Source organism: Dioscorea cayenensis, chromosome 10 (assembly GCF_009730915.1).
Source record: "Dioscorea cayenensis subsp. rotundata cultivar TDr96_F1 chromosome 10, TDr96_F1_v2_PseudoChromosome.rev07_lg8_w22 25.fasta, whole genome shotgun sequence".
Lineage (NCBI taxonomy): Eukaryota > Viridiplantae > Streptophyta > Magnoliopsida > Dioscoreales > Dioscoreaceae > Dioscorea > Dioscorea cayenensis.
Genome location: NC_052480.1, coordinates 20,751,709 through 20,756,739, shown reverse-complemented (window position 1 = coordinate 20,756,739; position 5,031 = coordinate 20,751,709). Strand labels below are relative to the sequence as shown.

Genomic DNA, 5,031 nt, shown 5'->3' with positions numbered 1-5,031 from the left:
CATAATCATCTCTTTTAAATACCTTTAAGATCCTCCTGGTATGCATGCATGTGTGGTAACCTTGTCCTTGTAGAAGTATTAGACTGTCATTGTGAGAATTTTTTATATGACATGTCAGTTGGGTACTAGTGTTAATGGATCAAAAACCTTTATGTATAAACTTTTAAATTAATCATTTAATTAACCTAACCAATCAACCATCTCATTTGCATATTTTGCACTAGTCTTTTAAGTTCGTCACTAATTATAATATTATTATTTGGTTAAATACAATTATTTATATAATGGTTTTAACTCATTACTTTGATTTTATTTAAGAAAATCCATGTATTATTTATCTTTTAAAAGGTCAATTTTTAAAGCCAAATTTTTGCTAAAAGTTAAACTTGGTGTTATAAAAATATGGGAAATAATGAAACTACCTATAATGAAAATTTTAAATGTATCAACACTAATATATGTATTTTATGAAGTCCATATTTCTGCAAATATTATTAACGAATTTAAATAAATAAATAAAACCTTTTTAAGTTAATTATCATGGTGTACTCATTAGTTTTTTTTCTTATATTTTAGCTATGGTAATGTTTTTCAAATCTGAATTTCATTGGTTTTTTCTAAATAAAAGCTCAAAATTTTAGTGAAAATTCAAATTTGAGTTGCTGTTTTTTATTGTTCAGTTTAATAAAAACGATAAATATAAAGTTGGTCTAATGAAGAGAAGATAAAGATATATTGAGAAAGATTTAAAATATTGTTATATTTAGAAGAGAGATTGACAAATAAATTTTAATTATTTTGTCAGAAATTAACATTTTATTTATTTATTTATTTATTTTTGTTCTTTATGCACTCTATTTAGATGAAAACGTTCCGGAACTTTTCATTCCATTATTAACCACCACGGATAAAATTTTCCATTTTAAAAATTTGAAAATTATAACTATTAAAATAATAAATTTTTTTGGAGGATGGTGTTGTTCTACCACGTTGTTTAAACAAAAAAAGAAAAAAAATAAATTGGTTTTTGTTTCACTCATCACAAGTAATAAGTGTAAACCCCATTTTTTTAAAAGGAAGGATACCTTTTAAGAATATCATGATAAGGTTATTAATGCATCTATAATGGTTTATTTTCATACATAGGTTTTTTTAATAAAATTGGATAAACCAACTTTGTTGAGAAAATATAGCAGTCATAACAAACACTACAAGAAAAATCTCAAATCGGCACGGTAATATCGGCACGGAAATGACTTTAAAAACCGTGCCAAATTGATTTTGGCACCATATTTGGCACTGAAAATTAACAATGCCTGTAGAATGGTCACAAATAAATTTTGGCACCGTTTTTTATTCCGTGCCAAATTTTGTCACTATTTTTGGCACCCTTTTTCTAGTATTGTGCCAAATATTAACATTGATATTTGGCAAGGACTTTGGTTCCATATTTGGCATGGGTTTGGCACGGTTTTATTGGTTCAGTATTTGGTATGGTTTTTTAGCACGATTTTATATATTATATTTCTTCACGATATTTGGCACAGTTTTTGGAAAAAAAATTTGTCACCCCTTTTGGCACTCTTTTGTTTATTCTATAAAAAAATAATTTATATGAAATTAATTTTAATTAAATTTTCTTGAATTACACCCATCAATTTTTTTTTTGAATTGCTAAACAAAAATTATTTTATTGAATTAACAATACATACACATTCCTTTAATCAACTTCTTCAACATCTTCTGATTAACAATAAAAACACTATGGCTGATGGATTGTCTAGAAATACTAGGCAATGTAGAGAATACAAATATAATATTAGTCAATTTGGCAATGTAGGTAATATTGTCTCCAACATCTATTGTCCATCTGCAATATAACAAAAAATCTTAGTTAAACTGATACACTAACATGAAATGATGAAAGGAGAAAACAACAACAATAATAGTAATATGACGAGTTTAATCAACTCCCTGATGATAGTGGGAAGTTACTTTTTCATGGTTTTATGTGAATTCCATCCGATTAAAAGCATCGCAAAATACATTGACCCCTCCGAGAAAACAAAATGGAAAAAATTATATCCATATGGAACACTATCTTCTGACTTAGGTTCAGTCTTCTTGAGTTGCTAACATTCAGCAAAATGTCCAAAATGAATGAAATGGACTAACATACTGAATAATAATGATCTATGGAGATGCAGATTACAAGTCATAAATAGTCTTGTAACATTGTTATGGAATCTAACCTGACAGCAATTGGAGTCCACTCCTGTAGCAAATGTTGCCATCACAATCACAAGTACTGCGATAACAAAGCTCTGGCGATCAATGGAGTTTAGATCAGGTTATAACAAAATGATTCAATAGTTTAATATCAAGAAAGTGCTCTACAATCTTTTAGAGTATAAATATGTCTCTCATCTATAATATCCAGGGACCAGCAACCATATAATTTAATTGGCAGAGCTAGCAACTTGTATGTGAGTGAAGTTAAGAGATAGTGCCATTCTGAGGATCAGGTCCTTATGCCTGACCTCAAGTTTGTCATTCAAGATTTATAAATGCTGGAAACTTACCAAGATTGTGAGCCAATCAGCATTTGTTGCAGCTTGTGCTTTCTTGTTGCAGATTTCAGTCACTGGTTCACTACAAAATGTAATCCTAACTCAGAAAAAGAACAGAGAACATAGAAAACCCTTATTTCGAGGATCAGGTCCTTATGCCTGACCTTTATCTGCAATTATAAAAGCAGTATAATTAATTTAGAAACTCATATATGATCAATTTAGAAAAGTAATGCATTTGTACAATAGCTTATCATGAAATATGAAATCATAGATATATGTATATTATTACATGTCAGTAGAAAATCTAGAGTATGATTGGAAGAAACCCTTGTTCTCTTTTAGTAGTCCTTTCCAAACTGCAAGCAAATTTAAGTTGGTAAAACCAAACAATTAGCTTTGGTTTATCTGAAGGCAATATAATGACGCAAAGTAGAGTTGACGATGGCTGACCTTTACTTGTTTGAGGATGCTCTCAAGAGATATTAAAGAAGCTAATCGTGCATCTTCAGCTGCAGTTGAAGGATTGTGAATTGGTGAACCACCTTCTTCTTTTGTTATTAAGGCAGCATCGCTTCGCATTTGTTGTAATATCTAACATTAAAAAGAAATCAAGATAATATTTACAATGAATACCAATATCTTGTCAAATAGCCCGTGGTAGGACTGTCAAAAAGAGATAATAAATAATCCAATGGCATGTAATAATCTTTCACAAAGTATTAGATTTCAACCTCTTAAGGTAACAAATTTTTAAGTCTTCAAAGTCACAAGTAGAGTACTTGAAGTTAAATTCTACCACGCGATGGAAGGTCTATTGCTGCTATGCATGTTTTTACCAGTGACAAATCAATATAACAGGGATTGTAAAAGCCAATATGTGCAATTTTCAACTCAGGTTTGCATCCAGTAAGCAATGGATAGATGAAATCAGTGTGACAAAAAGCTCAACAAACTAACAGTCTATTATATGTCTCTTCTTTCAGCAATGGGTTAACCATTTCTTAATTGATGTCATAAAATGTGAATTATTTCATCAACATTATTCCCAATTATCTCATATTGAACAATTAATGCTCCAAATGGATCTCATTTTGCTTAAAGCAAACTTTGGAGCACAGGCATCCCTTATACAAGAAAAATTTCTTGAATAAGACAATGTGGTAAAAATCATTTTTGTTCATTTTAACACAAATATCAATGGCAATAAAGTACAATGTCACAATTAGGTATTAACAGTAAATATAAAATATGTCAAGAAACTAGTATGCCATGCCTAAATGCTCTCACGAAACAACATCAGGGGCATTGCATGCTATAAATTCTCTAAACATGCATATACATGACTAGATTTTTTTTTTTAAAAAAAAAAACCAATTTTATAAATGCAAGTTTGACATGCTTGCATCTACCTTTCTTCTCTTATGCTCAACTGATTCAAGAGCTGATCGTAATTTATTTACATGAGGTAGGTCACCAGCCTCCTCCATTGCCAAAGTGCCTGCTATATCCTAATCAAAGATAACAGAAAAAGAATAATACTCTGTATTTCAAGCAAAGATGCAGAAAATTAAAATTGCTTAAAATATATCTGTTAGAAAATTATACGTGGCCCCCGCAACCAATCAAGAAAAGAAGACTTAAGGCAGTGTGTATGACTTGCATATTAAATATTGAATTCCTTGGGGAAAGAAAATCACAGACATTATTCACAAAAATGGAATGTTTTATTAAGCAGCTATAGCAATTTGGCAGCAAATTCGGTAGCGGTCTTCGACTAAGTATCGGAGGCACAACTTCCTGCAGTTTTAAAACCTACATGTAAGAAAAAAATTGATGATAATTCTTTGTAATGACATAATGAAAAAGCACTGTAACTATGAGTTCAGGAACTGCATTGGATGGTCCAAGATAAAAAGCACATAATTATTATCGTCAAGTCTAATAAGGAGAAAAAAAATCCTAGTTATAAAGACACCGCAAGTATGAGATCAGGAATTGCCTTGCATGGTTAAAGATGAAGCGTTTACTTTTTTTCTTTTGTGAGTGTTCTCAAGCGTGCTACTCTGTCTTGTTGTTATTCAGCTTCTTAAGCATTGAATTGTAGGACAAGTCATTGTCCCATGCTAAGTGAAATCTCCACTTCATAATATATAGTGCCATAACCTTTGGATGCATCCAAAGTTTATCTCTCTAAAGTACCATTTAATTGCTGCAGAAACTTAGCTTGCTAATTGAATGATTGGTGTTAAAAAATTGTTTAAAATCATTATCTTTGGTCACCCTCCTATTCATATGGAAGCACTCTTTTGTTCATATGAAAGTGACACAAAACAAATGATAATTTTACAAACCTAATCAATGTGGTTTATGAGAACAACATGCCATTATAAATAAGTAAACAAGTCTATCTTGACAATTAGTGCATAATAATTAAATATTATTATGTGTCTCAATAGAC

The 5,031-nt window shown here is 30.3% G+C and overlaps 1 long non-coding RNA gene across 1 annotated transcript; it reads right to left on the bottom strand.

The window, feature by feature from the left end:
• Window positions 1-2,252: 2,252 nt before the first annotated feature.
• LOC120270897 lies at window positions 2,253-3,997 on the bottom strand. Its single transcript, XR_005539709.1, has 4 exons — window positions 3,983-3,997; window positions 3,024-3,164; window positions 2,583-2,652; window positions 2,253-2,308 (listed from the first exon to the last, which is right to left on the bottom strand). It is a non-coding gene; the product is annotated as an uncharacterized LOC120270897 (long non-coding RNA).
• Window positions 3,998-5,031: the final 1,034 nt, after the last annotated feature.